At 40.5% G+C, this 25,582-nt stretch overlaps 2 long non-coding RNA genes across 2 annotated transcripts; both read right to left on the bottom strand.

The window, feature by feature from the left end:
* Positions 1-1,396: 1,396 nt before the first annotated feature.
* LOC131546102 (uncharacterized) lies at positions 1,397-9,841 on the bottom strand. Its single transcript, XR_009272602.1, has 3 exons — positions 9,329-9,841; positions 2,141-2,205; positions 1,397-1,824 (listed from the first exon to the last, which is right to left on the bottom strand). It is a non-coding gene; the product is annotated as an uncharacterized LOC131546102 (long non-coding RNA).
* A 10,644-nt stretch (positions 9,842-20,485) lies between these two features.
* LOC131546389 (uncharacterized) lies at positions 20,486-22,682 on the bottom strand. Its single transcript, XR_009272678.1, has 5 exons — positions 22,571-22,682; positions 21,558-21,630; positions 21,262-21,405; positions 20,823-21,040; positions 20,486-20,737 (listed from the first exon to the last, which is right to left on the bottom strand). It is a non-coding gene; the product is annotated as an uncharacterized LOC131546389 (long non-coding RNA).
* Between the last annotated feature and the right edge of the window lie 2,900 nt (positions 22,683-25,582).

Here is a 25,582-nt window from a genome sequence, read left to right as displayed (position 1 = left end):
ATTAACTGAACCAATCTGAGGCTGCATCCTCTATTAAAGGGTTTTATTCACCCAAAAATTTGCACTTGACCACTTGTCTACTTATATGACATATTTCCTGTATTTGGCACAAGTGTTCAAGTGTGTGTACAACTTTTCATAACCCTATGGGACACACTTATAGTGTTGTACAAATACAAGTGTTCCCCAGTAAAAAAGTAATATATTTAAAATGCATTTATTTCATACTAAGTATAGTTCAAATCTATTAACATATTACTGGCATATAGTAATTGAGATTTCTTTAGTTGGACCTCAGCACTACTTACGCACAATTAAAGAGCATTAAGCACAAAATTAGTTGTTAATTAATTCAAGCAAAGCACATAATTATGTATTTGTAGTATACTTAGCATGAAATAAATGTATTTCAAATGCATTGAAGTATATTTATTTTTCACTAGGGTTAACAAAGCTTTATGTTGATTGCATTTTAAAATAAACTTCTAAATGTCTGTTCAGTAGTCTCTATAACAGACGACACAATTTAATAATTGTTGTGCTTCTAATTATCTAATTATCATCTTTGCACCAATAAAACGCGCTGCAACACTTGGTGTTTTACTACCAAATCATATCATTTCTAATTGTTTTAGATATCTAATTGTTAATTTAGAGTGCATTAAGGGCACTGCGCTCTGATGTTTTTAAGACCTGGGACAGTCTTGAGGGCTTACTTCCTGTTGCGTGCACGCGTTCTCAAGGGGCCAAGACTGCAAGTTTGGGTATTTGGACAAGCCCTCAGCTTTTCTTGCATATCCTTGTCAAGGTTTTTCTCCTTGTTACTTTTGATTTAGTAGCTTTCAAAGCTTCTTATTTTTAGTTTCATATTAGTATTCTCTTTAGCCTTTTTCTAGCAATTTCTGTAGCCTTGTACTTTTGTCTTTTATTTACTTTTTTTTTCTCACTGCCTGTCTTTGTGCTGTCTTGTCATGTTCTTGTGGAGTCTTGTCTTGTTGTGTTGTGAGTGTTTCTTATTCTAGTCCAGCCCTGCCACCTGTGATTCCCTGCCCACTGTTTCCCTCTGTCTGGCAGTTAGACCGGATCAGAGTCTGCATTCATCAAGTCTGCTTCATTGTGTCTTGCCTGGTCTTTCCCACCACCATCTGCCTGGTCCTGCCACTTCTTCTGCAGTTCTCCAACCTGTTGTCATCCTCACCGTTTCCTGCGTCCCCTGTTGTTGGACTGTTTCTCGCCTCGCTCTTGTGCCCTGTCTGTTGTGATAATAAACCCTGTCATTGGTCATTCTGCATTTGGATCCTCTCGCACAGATCTTGACAAGAGCGTTGTTGAGAGACAACAGAAACATACTGAGTGAGTGCAGAAATGAGAGTAAGAAAGATACTTAAATGCCTTGTCAGTGTCCTTTTTTATTTTCCACAATAAAAGATAGTTAGGCACAATATGATGGTGACTAAATGATTCATTAGACTATCAGTTTAAGTTCGTGGAAAGAAAACCCATTTTAGATTTCCTATATGGTGTATTCTTTGCAAAGCTGCTTTGGGACAATGTGTATTTTGAAAAGCACTTTGCAGATAAATTGAAATTGAATTGAAACTAGCACTGGAGCACAGGCAAACATGCTCACATTTACTTCAGACAATCCTAAAATTTGAATTCGTTTGGTGATGATCATGCAGAACAAACAGCTCAGATCTGGGGCTCCTGTGCATCTGACTGAAGAACGTTTGCTGTCACGTTTGCCTCCAGAGGCAGCGACTGTTGAAATCAATATAGCTGTGCTATTGCATCACAAGTTTTATGCAGGCTGTACTTATGTCTCTGTATAGGAATAACAGAAGCAGTAAGACTTTGTTATAAAAATACAACTCTCTGAAACATGATAACAGTTTTAAAGTGTAATTAACAGCTTAATTGTTGATGATGAAGCCGAATCGTGTGGCAACGAATCAATGGAGCATTAATGTATGCTGCTTGATGTGCTTAAATGACTTATTTCTGCCAATAAAAGCCATTTATTTCTGCGGTGCATTGATTCGGCTAACTTTTTATCCTGACTGCTGGTAATTTTGCTCTTCTCTGAATGCACACACAGCCTCGTGAAGGTGAGGTCACATATGGGTCTGTTTCAAATTACCTCCATCTATCAGCTCCATGTCGCATTGGATTCCAGGTATTAGTGATTAGAGCAGATGACAGATTCTGAGAAGAGAGATTTAAAGGCAATCTCAGTAAAACTGCAGGCTAGAAACTTCAGCATTTTCTTTTCCGCAGCATCTAGACTCTTTCATCCACACATTCTCCCGCTTGTCCCATTTCAGTCAGTTCACTCTCTCATATACACACTCCTGAGGTTCTGTGCATCTACAGTATCACCTAAATAATGATTTTTCTGCTTGTTCAGTTGAATTAATTAAAATTACCTAAAGCAACACAATAGTTGAAAATTTTCACAACTGTATTCCGTTGCATTCAGTAACTGAAAATAAGACTGCAGTATACTTAATCCATTTTTTTGGATTGGCTGCATGAATCATTTTTGTTGCATTAAATGAAACTGGGCAGTGGATTATTAGTTATCAGCATGCTTTGCATAGGACTGAATAGATGTTGAAATTAAGTGTTATTTAAGCATTTTTGAGTAAAGGGAAATAATTGCTAGTGTTTAATGTTCAGTCATGTTTTCTGTTCATTTTAAGGTTTTGTGGTTAACATTGTGATGAAAAGCTCGCTCAGTATAATTGATCTGATATTGGGAAGAGTGGGGGGAAATGCCCCCCCTTAAGGACTTTTTTTTTTCTGTGAAACAAAAGTTACATTTGTCCAGAATAGTTAGTATAGTTTTTGTGACAATGACATAAACCAAGTATGAAAAATGTCCAGAGTTTTCATGTTATTAGAGTTTTAACAAAAATTTAATTTAAAAATGAACCAGGGATACTTAGTCACTTAGGAACAAGATTCTTATTTGTGATGGCCTGGCAAAAGGATAGGAAGCGAGGAAGGGGAAAAATAAGAATAACTGACAAAATTATATATATATATATATATATAACCATTGGTTCGTGCAGTGTGTAAAAAACAAACCAATGGGTTGGCAGCGGAGCTGCACGAGCCTATGGCGATGGAGCCCACCAGAGCCCGCCAGAATGGGCGGAGCCATCTGGCTATTAAGCGGCTGTTTCGCTATAGTTCACTCTGACACTGCGGGGATGGCCTGCCAGGCCTCGGCCCGTGTGGCATGGGGTTGGATAAACTCGAGTGACCGGCTGCACGGGTTGTGCAGCTACCTAGTACGGCAAAGTACGCAGTACTCGTTCCGTATCCCAGGGAAGCGAGTTTACGACAGTAACCGAGTACGTTCCCTGTCGATACTCCACTCGTACTGGGTCTTGATAAAGACGCATATGGGAACTCAATTCAATCAAGCTGTGCTATGGTAGAGGAGTGACTGCATAATATACCTCCTTAAGTATTCAATTGCCCATAGGGAAGCACAATAGTATACTTCATGTCTAAAACGGGTTAAACTCATAGAGGTTACGCCCAGCCTGGATGATCGTTCCATATGATTCTCACATATTCGGTACTCCCAGGACAGAACGTATGCAAGCAACCAACCAGAGAGCTTGAGCGCGTCGCGGTCAAGGGTTCTCCTTCAGAATTGTTCCCATAACGTAGTATATGTGTGCCCATTGAAGCAGAGAGGACCCTGGACTGTAAGGCCGGTACATCCAGGTTATAAAACCTAGCAAATGTGGACGGCGAGGCCCAGCTGGCCGCCGCACAAATCTCTGTAATAGACACACCGCCAGACCACGTCCACGATGAGGCGATGGAATGGGCTTGCAGGCCCAAGGAAGAGTACGCCAGCGTAAAGGCATCCACTATCCACTTAGAGAGCCTCTGCTTCCTGACTGGATGCCCATTGGCGCGGTTACCGAAGCTAACGAAGAGCTGTTCCGTCCGTCTAAAAGAGGTGGAACACTCAAAGTATATCCTCAAAGCTCTGAGATGGCAGAGCAAGGATAACTCCCGGTCCTCTTCAGAAGGAGGAAGCGCGGAGAGCGTGATGACCTGAGCTCTGAATGGAGTGGAAAGCACCTTGGGTACGTAACCCAAACTCAGGCAGGCAGGGCTAATGGAGAGTGCCTGTAGGTCTCCTACTCGCTTTACCGACGCTAGTGCTAGAAGCAGAGCAGTCTTTAGCGACAGTGACCAAAGGTTCGTAGACTGTAGCGGCTCAAAGGGAGGGCCCTCAACACAGTGGACAAATCCCATGTAGGGACGGTGAGGGGCTGAGGCGGATTCAGCCTCTTGGCTCCCCTCAGAAAGCGGACAACTGAGTTGTTCCTGCCCTCTGATTGGCCTGCTATGGGGGCATGGAAGGCCGCTATAGCTGCTACGAACACCTTGAGTGTGGACAGGGAACGACCTTTATCCAGCAGCTCCTGCAGGAAGGACAGAACCACCGATAACTCAGAGGTAGACGGATTTTCACCGCGGTCTAGGCACCAGGTGCAGAAAACAGACTACTTAAGGGCATAGAGGCGTCTTGTAGACAGGGATCTGGCCTCAGAAATGTTTTAACACTCACTCTGGGAGGCTAGTAGGCTACTGTTGAGCGGCCAAAGGTGAAGAGCACACAGCTCGGGCTGAGGGTGCCACATTGTCCCGTTCGATTGAGAGAGGAGATCCCGTCTCAGGGGCACGGGCCAGGGGGCTGCTATAAGCAGCTGAGTCAGCTCTGACAACCAAGGTTGGTTTTCCCAAAGGAGGGCCACCAAGAGAACCTTGTGTCCTTGTTCCCTGCTTTGCCTGATGACCTGTGGAATCAGGGTGATCGGGAGGAATGCATAAAGGAGGAGGTTGGGCCAACGCGTCCCTGACCTTCGAATAATATGTTGGGCAGTGAGAGCTGTCTTTGGAGGGGAAGAGATACGACATACTGCTAGCATTTCCAAGCAGTTGATGTGGAAGCCTTTCTCCGCTTTCGACCAATGGCCGAAAGTTGGTTTGCCTTCGCACAGCGCCCCCCAAACTGTGTTGGAGGCATCTGTCGTGACAACCTTTCTGCTGCAAACTATTCCCATGGCCACGCCCTTCTCTTTCCAGCGAGGGTTCTTCCAGGGGGCTAAGGCTGTTACACAGGCCTGGCTCACCCTTATATGTAGGCGCCCGTAACGCCATGCATTGGGTGGAACCCAAGGGGCCGCATGCGAAGCAGGCCTAGCTGTAGCACTGGTGATGCTGCGGCCATGAGGCCCAACATCCTCTGAAACGCTTTGATAGGGCGAGCGGTGACGCTCTTGAAGGAGGCCGCGAGTTTCTGTATGGCCAGAGCGCGTTCTGGTGCGACCACTGCTCTCATCTGAGCTGAGTCTAGAACTGTTCCCAGGAACGATACCCGCTGGCGTGACAGTGTGCTCTTGGCAAAATTGACCCTGAGCCCCAGGCGCTCTAGATGGCTGAGGAGAAGGGTTTTGTGTGATAGTAGCTCCATCTCTGACTGGGCCAGAATGAGCCAGTCGTCAAGGTAGTTGAGAATGCGGATTCCCATCTGTCTCAGAGGGGAAAGAGCCACGTCCATGCACTTTGTAAAAGTGCGGGGGGCCAGGGACAGTCCAAAGGGAAGGACCGTGTACTGATAAGCCACTCCCTCGAAGGTGAATCATCTGTGATGGGGGGCTATCTGGATGTGAAAGTATGCGTCTTTCAGGTCCAGAGAAAAGAACCAGTCCCCTGTGCGAATCTGCGAGAGGATCTGCTTCAGCGTGATCATCCTGAACGACCTCATGAGGGCGTGATTCAGGCGTCTGAGATCGAGGATGGGCCGGAGGCTGCCATCCTTTTTGGGGACGAGGATGTAACGGCTGTAGAAGCCTGACTCGCTCTGAGCTGGAGGAACCCTTTCTATAGCTCCTTTTTCCAGCAGAGTCATCACCTCTGAGCGCAGAATGTGGGCTTTCTCACTTTGCACCGAGGTGGAGATCACGCTGCTGAAACGCAGGGTCTTCGAGCGAATTGGAGTGAATAACCTCGTCCTTTTTGGGGACGAGGAAGTAACGGCTGTAGAAGCCTGACTCGCTCTGAGCTGGAGGAACCCTTTCTATAGCTCCTTTTTCCAGCAGAGTCATCACCTCTGAGCGCAGAATGTGGGCTTTCTCACTTTGCACCGAGGTGGAGATCACGCTGCTGAAACGCAGGGTCTTCGAGCGAATTGGAGTGAATAACCTCGTTTTATTATCCCCATAACCGACTCTGACACTCCGGGGATGGCCTGCCAGGCGTCGGCCCGCGTGGCAAGGGGTTGGATAAACTCGAGTGACCAGCTGCACGGGGGCAGGGCACTTGTGAGGAATGGAAGAGGAAATTCAATTCAATTAAATTCAATTCAATTCAATTCAAGTTTATTTGTATAGCGCTTTTTACGATTCAATCGTTGCAAAGCAGCTTAACAGGAAATTAAGTTTCTACTATATATATGCATACACATACGCACACATGCACATATATATACATACATATACACATACACACAGAAGAAACCCAATATATTTACAGATAGAGACATAATTAGCGTAGCTGCTGTTCTATTCAAGCAAAAATGATTTGTTCAACCCAATCTAAAGAATTATAATGTACGTTTGATCAGATATAAATGCAGCACAAGATTATAAGATGCATTATGTGAATGCTTGGCTAAAGAGATGTGTCTTTAATCTAGATTTAAACAGAGAGAGTGTGTCTGAACCCCGAACGTTATCAGGAAGGCTATTCCAGAGTTTGGGTGCCAAATGTGAAAAAGCTCTACCTCCTTTAGTGGACTTTGCTATCCTAGGTACTACCAAAAGTCCAGAATTTTGCGACCTTAGGGAGTGGGTTGGATTGTAGCGTGGTAGAAGACTAGTTAGGTACGCAGGAGATAAACCATTTAGTGCCTTATAGGCAAGTAATAATATTTTGTAATTGATCCGGAACTTAATAGGTAGCCAGTGCAGAGACTGTAAAATTGGGGTAATATGATCATATTTTCTTGACCTGGTAAGGACTCTAGCCGCTGCATTTTGGACTATCTGTAGCTTGTTTATTGAAGATGCAGGACAACCACCTAACAGTGCATTACAATAGTCCAGTCTAGAGGTCATGAATGCATGAACTAGCTTTTCTGCATCTGAAACAGGTAGCATGTTTCGAAGCTTGGCAATGTTTCTAAGATGGAAGAATTCTGTTTTTGTAACACGGGAAATATGATTTTCAAAGGACAAGTTGCTGTCTAATATAACACCCAGATTTTTTACTTTAGAGGACGTAACAGTACATCCGTCTAGTTGCAAATTGTAATCCAAGAGATTCTGAGTACTGTCGAACACAGCACTAAGATCAAGTAAAACTAGCAATGAGGTGCCGCCTTGGTCTGACGCAAGAAGCAAGCCATTTGTACTTTTAACAAGTGCAGTTTCTGTGCTATGGTGAGGCCTGAAACCTGACTGAAATTCTTCATAGAGAAATTTTTTTTTTGCAAGAAGCAGCACAATTGAGCAGACACAACTTTTTCAAAAATTTTAGGCATAAACGGCAGATTTGAAATGGGTCTGTAATTTGCCAGTTCACTAGAATCTAGTTGTGGTTTCTTAATAAGAGGCTTAATAACCGCCAGCTTGAATGGTTTTGGGACGTGACCTAAAGATAACGATGAGTTAATAATATTGAGAAGCGTTTCTTCTGCTACAGGTAACAACTCTTTCAGTAGTTTAGTGGGTACAGGATCTAATAAACATGTTGTTGGTTTAGATGCAGTGATACGTTTATTTAGTTCTTCCTGTCCTATAGTTGTAAAGCACTGAAGTTTTTCTTTGGCAGCGGTGAATGAAACTGAAGTACTAGACGGTGTAGAACCTACATTTGTTATTGTATTTCTAATGTTATCTATTTTATCAGTGAAGAAATTCATAAAGTCATTACTATTAAACTGTGATGGAATATTTAGATTGGGTGGCGTCTGTTTATTTGTTAGTCTAGCCACTGTGCTAAATAAAAACCTTGGATTGTTTTGGTTATTATCTATGAGTTTGTGGATATGCTCTGCCCTGGCAGCTTTTAGAGCCTGTCTATAGCTGGACATACTGTTTTTCCACGCAATTCTAAAAACTTCCAAGTTAGTTTTTCTCCATTTGCGCTCAAGATTACAATTTTCTTTCTTGAGAGAATGAGTATAACTGTTGTACCATGGCTCAGTATGTTTTTCTCTAACCTTTTTCATATTGAGGGGGGCAACAGCTTCTAATGTATTAGAGAAGATAGTGCCCATGTTGCTAGTCATTTCGTCTAGTTCACGTGTATTTATGGGTACACAGAGCAGTTGAGATAAATCAAGCAGGTTATTTGTGAATCTGTCTTTGGTGGCTGGAACAATAGTTCTGCCCAGACGATAACGCGGAGCCATATAGTTAATATCGGTAATATGCAGCATGCACGATACAAGGAAATGATCAGTAACATCATCACTTTGAGGTACGATATCTATATCAGTAAGATCAATTCCATGCGATATAATTAAATCTAGCGTATGATTGAAACGATGAGTGGGCCCGGTGACGTTTTGCTTGACTCCAAAAGAGTTTATTAGGTCAGTAAACGCAAGTCCTAACACATCATTTGTATTATCAACGTGAATGTTAAAATCTCCGACAATTAGCGCTTTATCAACATTAACCAATAGATCTGAGAGGAAATCTGCAAATTCTTTTAGGAATTCTGTATATGGCCCTGGCGGTCTATACACAGTAGCCAGAGCAAGAGATAGGAGAGATTTCTTTTGCATATCTGACAGTGTAACATTAAGTAGAAGTATTTTGAATGAGTTAAACCTGTATCCTGTTTTCTGAGTAACATTGAGAAAATCACTATATATTGTAGCGACACCACCGCCATGACCAGTCTGACGGGGTTCATGTTTATAACAGTAGTTTGGTGGAGTAGACTCATTTAGACCAAAATATTCATTTGGTTTAAGCCAGGTTTCAGTCAAACAAAGTACATCAAAACTATTATCTGTGATCATTTCATTTACAATAACTGCTTTGGGTGCGAGTGATCTAATGTTTAGGAGCCCAAGCTTTAGAAATTGTTTTTGTTCATTTATTTAGCATTTTTCAGGTTTAGTCACGATCAGATTTTTTCTAGATCCTACATTAAATTTATATGTTGACCTCACTATTCGGGGAACAGATACAGTCTGTATAGATTGGACAACGCAAGTACTTCTGTCATTTAGGAGGGTAGAGCAAAAGCCATCATAGCAGTTATTTGAGAATTGGCTTACTAGTCAGATGGAGCGTAGTGTCCTGGAGATGTTGTCCGACAGGAGTTCCGCTCCGACTCTGCTGGGGTGCAGGCCATCAGCACGGAAAAGCCTAGAACGCTCCCAGAAAAGATTCCAATTATTAACAAAGAGCAGTTTCTGTTCTTTACACCATGACAACAACCATTCGTTTAAAGCAAAAAGTCTACTGAACCTTTCGTGTCCTCGTCAATACGTGGGAAGTGGTCCTGACACGATGATCGTCGTCGCGGGCGATGTGCTGCGTACCGTCTCGATCAGGCTCCTGAAGTCCCTCTTCAGTGTCTCCGTCTGCCGCAGCTTGGTGTCGTTAACCCCCGCGTGCAGCACGACAGCGCCGATGCTCTCGTCGCCCTTCAAGGTTAACGGGTATCTGCGCAGAAACATCGAAAACACGAGCACCAGGGAAACAGTGAGTGTGCACTTTACCTTCAGCTAACGTAGCACGGACGTGCCGGACGATGGAGTCTCCGACGATCACAGCGTCGCGTTCCGTCTCACGGAGGGGAGCGGCGGTTCCGGTGGAGATCTCGAAGACCGGGCGGCGGAGGGGAGAGGTCATCACCGGGGCCTGGCTCGCGTCTTCCGCTGCTGGTGCACCCAGGGTCCGTGGTGTCCCGGCACCGGAGTGAAGGACACCTGGGAAGATCGCGTCCTGGGTGCACAGGGCCTGTGCAGAGAAACACATGGAGTAGAGGTGGTCAGAGTGTTAGCAGCGCGCTGTATACTTACCCCGGACTTGTGAGCGTCAGCCCGGGATGTTTCCAGCGCGGCTCTCCGCTCTCTCAGCTGGGCCTGCTTCTTCACCAGGTCGCGGATCTGCTTCTCCACGGCCTCCAGCTCCAGCTGCACCGAATGTAGCTCGAACGTGTCCTCACCTGCACTCAGAGGTGGACACAAATCCGCCATTTAAGCAAGTAACAGTGAAACAATGGTAACGTGTGTAATAGAGTATTAGCAATGTAAGCGAGATTAGCAGCAACCACGCTGGCAATGCTAACTGGCTATAAGCTAATAGCAGACTCGGGAAATCAAAATAAAACTAGTGATAACAAGGTGCTCTGATTGCTTTTGTTGTAGAATGCTATAGGGGATATAATCACATGTTATAGAAACAAAAATAATAGTGTATAAAACTGATCTTAAGATAGAAAATAGATGATAAGGAATTAACTTGACGGAGCTCAAGCTCAAAACACGCAGTAGCAACAGTCTCAGCCTCAGGAAAGAGAAACATTCTCTTTTTGAGAATGTTTGTGTTTTATTTTTCCCACTATCACTGCGGGCGGTTGCTTGGGCGCTTGTATGGGCCCTGTATTTGCAACAAACACATTTTCCTCTGCACCCGGAGATGAACGGGGTGAAAAGAGGTTTAAGAGAGGCTGTTTGGTGGGCGGTCCGGCCGTGGCGGGACTTGGCCCTCTCCTCTTCCTGTTCTGTAGATCAGGTGCAGGCTTCGCGGGCTGCTGATTCGGCATAGGCTTTGGCCGACTAGAAGCAGCTGCGGAGCTGGAGCGTTTTGGCAGAAAGTGTCGCATGGCCTGTGACGACTTCTGTGCCTCTGTGAAGCGCTCAGCAAACCCTTCGACCGCAGGTCCAAAGAGGCCGTTGGGGGAAATCGGGGCATCAAGGAAGGGGACCTTGTCTACGTCCTTGATTTCCGTCAGCGTGAGCCAGAGGTGGCGCTCGAGCACCACCAGGTTGGCCATGGACCTCCCTATCGCCTGGGCGGTGGTCTTGGTGGCGTGCAGGGCCAGGTCTGTTGCACTTCTCAGCTCCCTGAGAGTCGCAGGATCAGGCTCAGATTCGTCCATGGCAGAGAGAAGTTTGGCCTGATAGACCTGGAGGACCGCCATCAAGTGGAGCGCCGAAGCGTAGGAGCGTCCATCGAGTGCTGAACTGGTCCTGCATGGCTTGGACGGGTGGGTGGCCTTTGCCTTCCAGCCGATCGCAGTGGGTGGGCAGAGGTGCGCAGCCACTGACTCATCCAGAGGAGGCATCTTCTCGTACCCCTTTTCTTCAGCGCCGTCAACCTTAGTGAGGGCGGATGAACAGGAAGTACAGAGGCGAGCAGAGTGGGGAGCGCCATGATCTTGTGAGCTCGTCGTGAACTTCGGGGAAGAACGGCGAGGATCGCTGGCGAGGGGCCTGACGGCGCCCTGGCAGGAACCACTCATCCGGACGGCTGCGAGAGGGCTCCTCTAGTGTAGACCACTCCAATCCCAGCTCTTTAACCACTTTTGAGAGGACACGGAGAAGTTCGGCATCTATCCTGGCTTTGGCGGCGCTGGGTGCGGACGAAGGCAGGAGGGCAGGGTCAGTTACCGAGCCCGACAGCTCCTCTGCGTCCGAAGCAGCCAATGACATGCTGTCATCGGCCAGCTCTTCGTCACTCCCACCGAGCGAGACCAGATCGCTCGCGCTGGCAGAGGGACGCTGGTCAGGTTGGGAAAAGAGGCACGTGGGATCTGAGCCGACGTGAGCTCGCTCTCAGCTGGGCGCTGAGATCCTCTGCCCCGCTGTTTTTTCCTCACAGGTCCCTGAAAAGAAAGCTATCCGTGAGCGCAGAGAGGCGAGACAATCAGTGAGCGCAGTGAGAACAATCAGATCCAACGAGCACAGCGTCCGCATGGGATTTCCCCAGGCAGGAAACGCACTCGCTGTGGCCGTCATCGGCATGCAGGGGAGACCTGCACGAACCGCAGTAACGGCGCGGCATTTGCAACAACGCCGGCTCTTTTAGAGTGTAGATCACCAGATGGTGGCAGCGAACGGGACCGGAACTGCTGCGATGCTGGGGTGTGAGGAAAAGGCAAATCAGCCGAGCATATCAAGGTCGCTGGATCCAGCTGCGAGGGTGAGCAAGGCTTCTGGGATCAGCGGAGGAGAAGTCGTTGTCACTGAAGGAGAAGAAATCTGAGGATCCCATGGCGAAACGGCCGCTTATATAGCCAGATGCCTCTGCCCATTCTGGCGGGCTCTGGCGGGCTTTGTCGCCACAGGTTCGTGCACAATGCACGAACCAATGGTTGTGCAGTTTCACTGATTGAATAAGGCTTCAGTTCAAGAGAAAAATATTTTTTCCATATGCGTCTACCAGTACGAGTGGAGTATCGACAGGGAATCATGTTTTTTATTATGTTATCATGTTTTTATTGTGTTTTATTGTGTTAGTTAGCTGATTTTCAGTTATTTTTTAACTTAGTGAAAAAAACAACAACAACTGCAATTTGATTGAGATTAATTGGAATGCACAATGAAAAAACATGATTTTTGAGAATTGTTAAAAACGGAGTTATCTGTTTTTGCAAATGAACTCTTCATATATATATATATATATATATATATATATAAATTATATTAAAAATTATATAAAAATGTATTAAATATTAAAGAAATTATGTCTATAAATATAATTTAAAAATGTAATATTTATTCATTAAATATTATATGAAGTAAATATTACTTGATATTGTTTAAATTACATCAGTATACATTAAAATATAAAATATAAACAATATGTAATAACTAACAAAGATTAATTAAAAACCTGGCTAATTAAAAAAAGGAACATAATAATAGCAGTTCACGTTTACACATTATCTACACGTTTACACATTCTATCTAAAGCATGTAAGCAATAAAAAAAAAAAAATTATAATTGGGGTATGACTATGTAATTATATAATTAGCCTATTAGAATATTCTGCAGTTGGTCCCAATGATCAGGGGCAAAATCTGAAGGCAGAGCAGCCAATGTTTATTATAGGAACATTCTGGAGGCTGCAGGAATGACATTGAAGCATATTTTCAAATAAACTGATCTCAGACCAAAGCAAGGTCCAGCAAATAAAGGTAAGCCAATAAAGTTCTTGTCTAATATGCAAAGATAGGCAGTTTATAATAGAATAAAAGTCAACGTGAAGAGTTTTGGAGGTGACATCTGTACACAGCATCTCCATAATCACATATGGGGAGGAGGATGCAGACCAAGTGTGTTTTGGCAGACAAAGTAAAAGAAGCTGCCTGGATTTCACCTTCACCTGTATGTTTGCTCCGTAGTAGTTAGGTGTTTTAAACTAAGGTGAATACATTTAAGTCTGTTCTTGCAAAGCTATAGACTTATCTCGATATAGCTCACAGACATTACAATATTTTTAAATGTGCTTTTTGGAGCATGACAGCTGTAATCAGCATCCTCTCACCCCTTATCCATCTCCTTTTCTTTTTCACTGATACAAAAAAAAAAGAAAAAAAGAATGGGTTTACAACAACATGGGGTTGATTTTTCTTCTTTTTGTTTGTTTGTTTGGTTGTTTGGCTATTTATTCATTTATAAAATAAAAAGCAATGCACACTGAAAAAAAAAAAAAATTTACAGTAATTTCTTGTAAACATTCATTTTATTTATTTATTTTTTACTTTTTTTTTTGCAACTTTTATCCAAAAAACAAAGAAAAAAAAAAAAGAATTACAGAACAATGTAGGCCTAGAAGGTTAAGTTTTCAAACATAATGATTTTTCAAACATAATTATATTCAGTAGGCTGTGGTTTATTTATTTAGAATGATATTTGCCCTTTTGAAAAAGAAGTGCACAATTGTATTGAATGTGCACTTGTAGTGTATTGCAAATCCTAAAAGTATAATAATAATAAAAAAATTACTTAAAGATAATATAATGCTAATTAAATATAAGGCTATTTAAATTGCAACGTCGTCATTATGAATGTGTAATAACAAATACATGTAAATGCAAGTTTCAATAGAAATTAAATGCATTAAGCAGTACACAACCACTATTCAAAGACAATAGATTTATGACATATAAAAGTCCTATTTAAGTAACTTAAAACACTCTGAATTTCAATAACTGCATTTAATATGAAATGAAAACATTAGATTCACTTTGCATATTGTAAATATTTAATATTTTCATATTATATAAAATGCACATGAAGGCTTCTGGTAGAAAGCAAAAAGACTATGTTAATTGACAAATGTGTCCCAGTTATCAATGTGTTTAATTCCATAACAGGCATGTATTGGCTAGTTAATCAGCCTGGATGATATATTGGTGCATTACTACTCAAACCAATTCTATTTGTCATCATATCAGCAATGGAAAGATGCTATTGTCCTGCTACACCACCCAATCACACAATAGAGAAAATGTTCGGTTTTTCTCTATTCTAGTTCTACACTTTCTCTCCTACTAACAAGTTTCCACTCTCTATGCAATATCACAGAACTAATAGCAATTCCATCATCATCATCATCCGAGTCTCACACACTCCAGTGCTTAAACATGATGAAATCCGGAGAGATGAGACATTTGTGCTCGGTGGAGGCACTGAACAAGCAGAGGAGGTGATTACACATGCAGCTTCTCTAAAATAACATATGATGAAGTGTTATAATGGAGCTCATCGCTTTTTATCATTTTCCTTGAAAGTGTCTCCAAATATTAAGAGCGTCATGGAAATATTTTACAATGCCATTTTATGTATAAACGTGCAGCCAATGGTTTGTTACGCAACAGTCTTTTGCGCTTAACTTATCAAACATGTGTATCCCGAAACCTACAGGCATAATTAAAAATAATTATTAGCTGGTAAATGTGAAGGTTAACTGCGAGATGAAGGGTCGAAGTTCTGTCTAAAAAAAGAAACGCTTGTGGGTCTTTATATCTGCGGCGTTCCCTTTTTCACAATGGCAGCTTCTTTAATTAAAAAGTCAGCAGGGATCTAAATGTCATCCAAATACTGCTGTTTTGTATCATGATGGATACCGTGCGTCTGCATGTGGGTGTGCGTCTCTGATATACGTGTTTTCTGTTCAAAATAAGCTTAAATGCAAAGATTTGTGTTTATGGTGATGCATTTACAGCTGAAGTGTTCGAGACAGGTTATTCCAGCGGGTTTAAAAGCAATGTGCAGCTTGTGTTTTTATTAAGTGCTTGTATTACATAATTCTTACCTAAAAATGTGCTTTTCGTTTAAATCGTCCTTTTAGAGATGGGACGGATGGATGAGTTCCTGGTTATGTGATACTGATGTAATTCCTGTGGGTGGATTGTCTTCTGTAAACAGTTTCTTATTGAAATTCTTCTGTGTATCAAATGAAAGCTAGAAGGTTTATTGGCTTTACATGGTTGTGACAGGAGTTACATTAGCAATAACTTCACAAGGTTAGTAGGGAATACTTGAAGTATTGCAGGTTGAAAATTTTGTCATTGTTTACTCATCCTGATGCTGTCCCTTGTGAAAAAGAAGTACACTTTAATTTAAATACTTATTACAGAAATAAGGTGCTTTAAAATAATGCACTTAAGTGCGAACTGAAACTAATGCAATGTATTATAACAAATAATTTTTGTTAAAAATAAAGTTTTATATTAAATGCAATTGGTTGAATTCACCTAAGTAAGTGTCAGCACACAGACGAGAGGACACAGACGTAAGTGCACAAACAGTTTGTTAATTTGGCAGAGTCGGGGGGTGAGGAACCAGGCAGAGAAACAAGGTGGGTGAACAGAGTGAACAGGTTATATGAAGCTGGTCACTGAGCGGAATCCTATCCTGTGTTCCTCCCAAGAGAACTGTGGAGATCCGGGGAACGAAGGAGCGGTGGAGCACTGGAGCTGTCGAGAACGGGGGATGATCGCTAGACAAACTGGCTGGTAAGTAGAGCAGAAGAGAGTCAGGTTAGTACACAATGAATGTTCAATACCAGACAGTGCCTGTGCAGGAGGAGTGCTTTCACATAGTGCTCAGGCTGAGTGGTGACAGGTGGCGGTGGTTAGTACTCAGGTGATTGTGATCTGGTGTGCGTGATTGGTGGTGACTGTGACTCTAAGATTTAAGCCTATCTTTAGATGAAATTACTTATATTGTCTTTGAAATATGTTTAAAGAGTGCTGCTGAATGCACTGACAAGCATTTATGGTCAACTAAAATATATTTACATGTCATTTGTATTGAAACTTGCATGTCAGCTGGTATTTACATATATTGTAATTGCACAATTATAATGATAGTTGCAATTTACTACATTCAATTTAACTAAGTTTAAGTTTAAGATTTAAATCTTAACTCTGTTTACACTTAAGTGGCCTTTAATTTCATTATTATTGTTATTATATTACCTTCCAATAAAAGTGTTTTTGAAATACAAAGTGCATATTCAATACAATTAAGCACACTGTTATTCATAATTAATTTGTACATTTTTGCTCTCTTTCTTCCTTCTTCTTGTTCATCATGGCATATTTTCAAAGCTCAGAATCAAATTTTGATCAGTTATGCCAAAAGCTGTTAATATTAACAAGTAACTTGTACTCGAAGCTCCCAATGCTGAACTTGAAGAAGCTGCCAGGGAGGCTAAAGTCCTTCAAAGGTTCAACATTTTCTGTTTTCTTTGTTTCAGCTAAAAAGGAAGACCAAAGGAAGGCCTGTCAAACTCTGGTCTTGTCTTGTTTGTGGAAAGGGATGAATCTGGCCATCTTGTGTGTTTATGGAGAAGACCAAAAGCTGCAAAGGCAAACATTTCCAATGGTACATCTGTGTTGGTCTTAACCCTTTGACTGAACTTTATGGCAGTTACATTTTGCACAGCATTTGATGTTTCTTAAACTTTGGTTTAGATATCCCACGGCCCCATCAGGAATAACCCTCAACAAAGTGTTACGCCGAAGTAGTAAGAATTTCAGCAAATTCATATGATATATATTCATACAAAGTTCTAGGACTTTTACTCCTGCTGTCATTGGCCATTGCCTCAACTCTCGTGCAGATTGTGCCCATTGTAAGTAGTCAGAGTGTTTGTATCATGAAGTTTATATCAAGTTCATTGTATTCTTTATTAACCTTTACAAATTGGCGCCGTCTCTTCCCGTTCCAACAGTACATGATATCTGTCCACACCTCACAGTCTGCCTTTCTGTCCATGTTGATTTGTATCGAATGCATCTGTCTAAGAAACAAGAGTCTGGAAATGCTAGTTTAACTTGTCACGTGACAAATCAGATCTTCAATTAATTTGGCCAAATCAGATCACTTAAAGCTGTTCACACCAAGAACAATAACTATAATGAGAACTATTTACCATCCACACCAACAGACAATAACATTCTATTTATTATAAGCACGCTCTATAGTTATGTCGTTGTCTGCCATTCGTTGTTGTCAATATTTTCATTGTTCATCATGTGATAAATTCTCTTTCTTTCTGCGTTGCAGGATTTCTCACAGATTACTCCATCAGCTCTCCACAATATCAGCCCTTTCTAAAACTTTCACATCTCTCTCTCTCTCTCTCGTGTGGCACATCTGCTCTCAATCCTTTACTGCCAACTTCCAGTCTTAGCATGTCTACCTGTATTAATTTCTCCTCCACAGTCAACACTACCATCTCTACTGTGAGCACTCCTGTCGCTATCACTATGACTTTTATAATTATAAAATTATAATTGTTATCAACCATTTTAATTTGTCTTGCATATAGTCACAATAGAAGAAACAATGATTACAGGAGATATATTTTTAAAGGTAATTGTAAAATATTGAAATATAATTTGTTCATTAAAGGGAAGAAAATAATGTCTTTTCAATTGGAGGCTCAAAAGTTCCAGTTTGTAAAATATTATTTGGCATCTTATAACATTTTTCTGTAAACAAACTCTTATTCTTTTTGAATATTAGACAATGTTTTTTTTTAAAGGGGTCTTCTATTGCATATTTTTAGTTATGTATTTGTTTCCATGTACCTTAATTATTAATCAGTCATTGTTTTTTGTGGTTAGATTTCACTATAATTGATTACGTCTTTGCAGATACATTGTTATAATCAACTGCTTTTTTTGTTTTCCTTTTTTTTTTTTCATAGTTACACAAAGAGAGAATGCTGTTCTGGGCACTATGTTTGTCTTGGAAAAAGTTGGACACATCAATAAACACTGGGAAATGACTACAAAGTGTGTGATTCATATTTTATTATTATTATTATTATTATTATTATTCCTATGGTTCAACTGGCGCATCTGAGATTGGCAAGATTGTAGGGTCCATTTCCAGGAAATACAGAAGTGATTAATTGTATAGCTTTAATAGACTATAAATAGACTGTAAATGTTACAGAATCAAAATGTAATAGTAGAAAAATATTGCATGTTTGAATAATTATGACAGTTATAGTTTTTTTTGTAAGCAAATGAAAGTATATGCAAACCTTTGAGTTTAAATATTGTACATTAATTAATATTAGTGTAAACAATGTATACAATGGGAACCATTACACCCTTGATAAAAAAAATCACTGTAATCAACAAATCTATTCCTGCATCAGGTTAACCCCACAATGCAATCAGTTGTTGCAGTTTCATATTGAGTAGAGACAAATAAATCTTTAACTGATTATCTGTCCATTCACCACAAGAACCCGGAAGATCCTGTCATAAATGACCATATATGGACAAGTAAGTGTGACGCCTCTGCTCAACTGGGTTGCCATTGGCTTTGAACTTCTCTTGGCGCTCGCAGAACTCACTTGGACTATCTTTTAACCCAAATTGAAAACCAAAAAGTAAAAACTCAACTTGCAATCCTCTTCTGGATCGTCCAAATGCTCTCTAGCAAACTTCAGACGGGACATGTACTGGCTTAAGCAGGGGGACACGTCTGGCACTGCAGGATTTGAGTCCCTGGCGGCGCAGTGTGTTACTGATGGTAGCCTTTGTTACTTTGGTCCCAGCTCTCTGCAGGTCATTCACTAGGTCCCCCCGTGTGGTTCTGGGATTTTTGCTCACAGTTCTTGTGATCATTTTGACTCCACGGGGTGAGATCTTGCGTGGAGCCCCAGATCGAGGGAGATTATCAGTGGTCTTGTATGTCTTCCATTTTCTAATAATTGCTCCCACAGTTGATTTCTTCACACCAAGCTGCTAACCTATTGCAGATTCAGTCTTCCCAGCCTGGTGCAGGTCTACAACTGTGTTTCTGGTGTCCTTTGACAGCTCTTTGGTCTTGGCCATGGTGGAGTTTGGAGTTGGACTGTTGAGGTTGTGGACAGGTGTCTTTTATACTGATAACGAGTTCAAACAGATGCCATTAATACAGGTAACGAGTGGAGGACAGAGGAAGAAGAAGTTACAGGTCTGTGAGAGCCAGAAATCTTGCTTGTTTGTAGGTGACCAAATACTTATTTTACCGAGGAATTTACCAATTAATTCTTTAAAAATCCTACAATGTGATTTTCTGGATTTTTTTTCTAATTTTGTCTCTCATAGTTGAGGTATACATGATGAAAATTACAGGCCTCTCTCATCTTTTTAAGTGGGAGAACTTGCACAATTGGTGGCTGACTAAATACTTTTTTGCCCCACTGTATATGTATTGTTTTCTACATTAAATGGTGTATGTACCAAACACCATCCTTAATACAGAATATTCACCATGCTTTATTATCCAACACCATGTGCAATACTTTACTGGAGGATACAGCATTAAAGTAGCATATTGAGACATGATAGTCAAGGGAAATAAAAATGGGTTGTTAAAACCATATTACATTAATCAGGTTACAACTGATGAAGCCACCCAAATGCATGCATGGTGAAATGTGTTGAGCATCATAGAATAACATTCAGTTTCCTTCTCATCATCAGAGCTCTCCTGGTTTTCTTCCTCTTGCTTGCTTGTCCATGTCCCTATCATAATCTTCTTCTTCCATGTCATGAACAATTTGCAGTTGTTAACCAGCACCCTACAGTACAACAGACGAACAAATGACATGTGACCAATTCAAATCATATCACTTTATTATCACAATACCATGAATGCAAGAGTACAGGTGGTGAAAGTATTTTGTGCAAACTGCAGCATGACGTTATGGATGACAAATATTGAATATATATGCAACACATACACACACACACACACACACACATATATATATATATATATATATATATATATATATATATACTGTATATATACTGTATATAAGGGACTCATTACATGTAGAGGACAATATATGGTTAATATTATACTATACAGAGAGCATGCAATGAAAACAATAATCGCAGTACACATATACCTTTGCAGTGTAGTACAGTATGAATTAGTGCAAACAGATTGTCAGGGTGCAGAATAATAGTGAGTCAGAGTCCAGTCAGTGTAAGTGATAGAGTGCAGTACATATGAGGTTGGTGGGGGGTGTGTGGTGTTACTGGCACGAGTTTGGTTCAGTCTGATTGCTTGTGGAAAAAACTTGTCTCGCAATCTGCTGGTGCGGGTACTGCTCATGGTAACGGTGAAAGCAGTCCATGGTTCGGGTGGCTGGAGTCTCTGATGGTCCTCTGTGCTTTCCTCACACACCACCTGGTGTAGATGTCCTGGAGGGACAAAATCATTTAGGGTGTTGTAAATCAATAAACAATATATAGTATTTTTATTTATAATTGTTGGACTGGACTTAACATTGATTCTTGTTGGAGGTATGGGCCAAAAAATTCCCTCCACAACTATCTTGCAGTTGTTCAGTTGTGAAGTTTCTTTTATAGGCTGTAACATCTGCGCTGTCGCAGTAGAGCTGTTCTTGAATGCAGTCTTCACAGCAGATACCTGATGGGTTCAGGCAGCAATGCAGCACTTGGTGGCCATTGAAATGATATCTTCATCAACTGGCTTCATCCTCCCTCAAACAAACAGAGAAAAACAATAAGTCAACAATAACTCTAGAGAAATAGTGTTGGTGAATACAGATGCAGGTGTCAGTACTCACCATATTCAGTCATTCTAGAAGCTATAAAAAAGATGTATGTGTGAAAAACTATAACTGCTGACTTGAAGAGTCCTTTGAGAGATCAACATCAAATGCTGTACTACATTTAACTGCATTTCTTGAATACAGACATACCAATGGAAATGTCAAAATTTTCAGCTCTCTGTCTTTTTTGTTTGGGCACAAGAAGACCATGTTTATTCCTCATTCCCAACAGGACTGGTTTGACTGGAGCTTGCTGTGATTTATTTTCTTTGTGTTTTTGGTCTTCCATTTTGGCTGTAAAACAAGAAAATATCTATCGACCCCATAATTACTGCTGTTGGTTAAACATATAAATTAAGACAGATATAATTAAGTTAATTCACCAAAAGATTCAGGTCAGAAGATTTGATTAATAAATATTCATTACAATTTTCTACAAACTTTACCTGGCGAGGGCTCATCATGACAAGAACTTGCTGACCCTGAACTGAAAAAGGCCATCATGCAAACTCTCTGTTTCTACCTTACAACAGAGCAAAAAGAATGTGTGAGTGCGTGAGTGAGGGAGTAAAGGACTAAGATGAAGAGAAATAGGCAGAGAAAGGCAGAATTGTGTGTTTAAGTTTAACAAAATGAGAGGAAAAAGGTTTTTAGAAAAAGCTGTTTTGTCAAGCTATATTAATATGAATCATTTTAAACATGATTACATGCTAGTGGGATTGTTGTAAGCAGTTTAAAGGCCTTTTCACCCCAAGGATGAGTCTATACTGCAGCTATTTAACATTTAATGACAAGAGTAACAATATCATTAGGATCAATTTTCTTTTCTTTTTTTTTACATTTAAAAAGACAGAGGAACAATATAATTGGAATACATTTTCCATCTGTTGAACAATAAAAACAGGCAATCAGACCTGACTTTAAAGAGCTTGAGCATTTAAAGTGGCAGACAACAGCTTAACTGCAGCATGTATAATAATAAATTGAACTTTATCATTTGTTGGTGTGGATGCTAAAATACAGCAGTTCTCATTATATATAGTGATCTGATTTGGCCAAATTAATTGAAGATCTGATTTGTCACGTAACAAGTTAAACTAGCATTTCCAGACTCTTGTTTCTTAGACAGATGCGTTCGATACAAATCAACATGGACTGTGAGGTGTGGACAGATATCATGTACTGTTGGAACGGGAAGAGACGGCGCCAATTTGTAAAGGTTAATAAAGAATACAATGAACTTGATATAAACGTCATGATACAAACACTCTGACTACTTACAATGGGCACAATCTGCACGAGAGTTGAGGCAATGGCCAATGTCAGCAGTAGAAAAAGTCCTAGAACTTTGTATGAATATATATCATATGAATTTGCTGAAATTCTTACTACTTCGGCGTAACACTTTGTTGAGGGTTAATAAAGTTCAGTCAAAGGGTTAAGACCAACACAGATGTACCATTGGAAATGTTTGCCTTTGCAGCTTTTGGTCTTCTCCATAAACACACAAGATGGCCAGATTCATCCCTCTCCACAAACAAGACAAGACCAGAGTTTGACAGGCCTTCCTTTGGTCTTCCTTTTTAGCTGAAACAAAGAAAACAGAAAATGTTGAACCTTTGAAGGCCTTTAGCCTCCCTGGTAGCTTCTTCAAGGAAGAAGAAAAAAGGAAGAAAGACAGCAAAAATGTGTAAATGAATTATGAATAACAGTTCAGAAAAATAGGCAAGGAAAAGCTGACAGAGAGAGAGAGAGAGAGAGAGAGAGAGAGAGAGAGCTGTTGATAAACAGCTGTTGGACACTTAAGGTTGTTGTAGGAGATGGAGATGTATGTGATCTGAAGCTGCAAGACAAAAAAAAAAAATTTAATTATTATTTTTTTTACATAAAAGTATTAAAGGCATGGCAAGTTATGTGATTAACTACAAATACCACATTAAAACTACGTTACTGTGTTAAAAACATGGTAAATGTTGTGTTATTGTACTTTAACTACAAATAGTACACAGTAAAAACACAGTTACTGTGGTAAAACAAGGTAAGTGTTGTGGTTACCATGTTTTCACTACAAATACCACATTAAAACTACGTTACTTTGGTAAAAACATGGTAATTGTTGTGTTACTGTGCTTTAAATACAAAGAGTACACAATAAACACAGTAATTATAGTAAAATCATGGTTAGTGTTGTGGTTACTGTGCTTTACAAATAGTGTGCAGTAAAAACACTGTTACATTTACAAAGCAGATGCTTTTATCCAAAGCTACTGTGGTAAAACCATGATAAGTATTGTGTTTACCGTGTTTTAACTACAAATACCACAGTAAAACGACAGTTACTATGCTAAAAAAAAGTGTTGTGGCCACTGGACATTTACTAACAGGATCGATACAATTACATTAGTTCAGAGGCATTCACAACTGATTTGTAAAGAAAACGTCAAACTGCACTTGCTTACACATTAATTGCAGACAATCAGAACGGTACCTTAAAAAACAAACCATAAAATAAAATAATTAACACACCTGGACAACAACGTAAGGTGAATTGTTGGGTCACTCCTCCTTTTTTAATTGTAACGATGGTAATGACAGTCAAAGGTCATTTGATGATGACACACCAGACAAACGAGACTGTAGTTATTTATGAGGGCACTTGATTTCAAAACGTAATAATAGGTCGTAATACGCTGCTTGCACAAACGACCTCTATGGGGTTGTTTTTCGGAGGAGGACAGTCTCATAAAATCACAATTAAAGTCCATGTGGCTCATGTGAATGCTTTGTGTGATGAACAAAAGGAAATTTGAGTTGTTATTCACTGAAAGTTATCCCCATCGATCATAGCCTTCCAGTCAAATATGGTGCCTTTAGTGTCAGATTTGATGTTCTGTTTGGTCGTGCAAGAACTATTCATTTTACTGACATCCAACCTGGCACAATGTGTCTACTCTAAAGGTATCATGGTCACTTAAAAAAAGCAAAAAACAACGTGAGTGGAAAACCCAGCTAAGGTCTTCTTTTCCATAAAAGGAAATTATCTGGTCTTTAAAAATATTCTCAAACTGTTCGAGAGAAAAACAACAACAACAACAACAACAACAAAAAACATTATACTTTGTTAATGTATCTTTTTTTAGTTAGACATTCATCTAATGTTTTTTAAATGTTACTAATGGTTTCAGAATGTGATGTTCGTATTATGTTCGCAAAATTACAAAAAGGAAATGTTCCGTTAACCTTCCCATTACCAAGAAATTTAGATTTTTAAAACATTGAAAAAATTTGGACATTTTGAGCATTCAGAGAACATTCAGAAATAACTTTTTCATAACTTAATGGAATGATTAGCATAATGTTCTTAGAACGTGTTAGCTGGGAAAGTTCTTAAATAAATGAACATTTCTGAAAATCAATTCACTCATGTTGTTCCAAACCTCTTTCGCTTTCTTTCTTCAGTGAAACACAAAAAGAGAAATTTGAGAAATGTCAGTGTATTTTATTTTTCAATAGTCCAGAAACCAACTGTCACGGTGCACACAGCGGGGAGGAAAGAGGAACACGGAGACGTGGAATAACTCAAAATACAGTCTTTAATGAAATCCAAAAGGGCACGACAAGGCAGGGCTGAGCCTGAGACACACAGGAACACAAGGAACGTAACGAGTAGACTAGACGAAAAGGAACTAAATACACAGGATAATTAAACACACACAGCTGAACATAATCACAATCAAACTAAACAAGGACAGGAAAAAGACCATATAAGGACACAAGAGGGCGGGAAACACGCGACACAGGACTGACACCAACATTCTTCACAATAACTTATTTTATGTTCCACAGACATGAGCAACATGAGAGTGAGTAGCCTAAATGACAGAATTGGTGAACTATCTTTTCAATTGCTATGCAAATAATGTCACAGTGACTTCCCTTATGGTCCTCCTCATATGATTCATTTTCAAATTTCATTCTTTTGATTTGAGTGCAATATGACCTGCGCTTTGTGAGATTCACTCTATTGCTATTATCATTTGTTCACATTGAGTTTTGAAATGTTCTCTGTTGTAGGCAGTCCAATTATTACTTGATAGCGCTTTTCTCGTCTTTCTTTATCTTATATTATCTCCTCCAGTGTATGCCTCTCTCTCTCTCCCTCTCTCTCTCTCTAGGTAAGAATAAACCATCCTTATCTGTACAGGGGTGCACGTGTCGTCTTAATACAACAGCATCACATTAGCCGCAATTTTTCCATCTGAATATTCATTCCTGCATTAAAACTCTCCCGTACATTCAAACTCGTATCATGAACCATAATTGTGTCATATTGTCTTCCCCCTCCACCCCGTCGCACACAAACGTCTCTCCTGTCCCCCCTCTCGGTCTCACGCTGATGAATCGTCTTGGATGGAGGAATGAACAAAGCCGAGCGCGAGCGAGAGAGTGAGTATTGCTGAGGAGAGTGGAA

Source organism: Onychostoma macrolepis, chromosome 08, assembly GCF_012432095.1.
Source record: "Onychostoma macrolepis isolate SWU-2019 chromosome 08, ASM1243209v1, whole genome shotgun sequence".
Lineage (NCBI taxonomy): Eukaryota > Metazoa > Chordata > Actinopteri > Cypriniformes > Cyprinidae > Onychostoma > Onychostoma macrolepis.
Note: the sequence above shows the minus strand (reverse complement) of the source record. Positions and strands in the feature narration are given on the sequence as shown.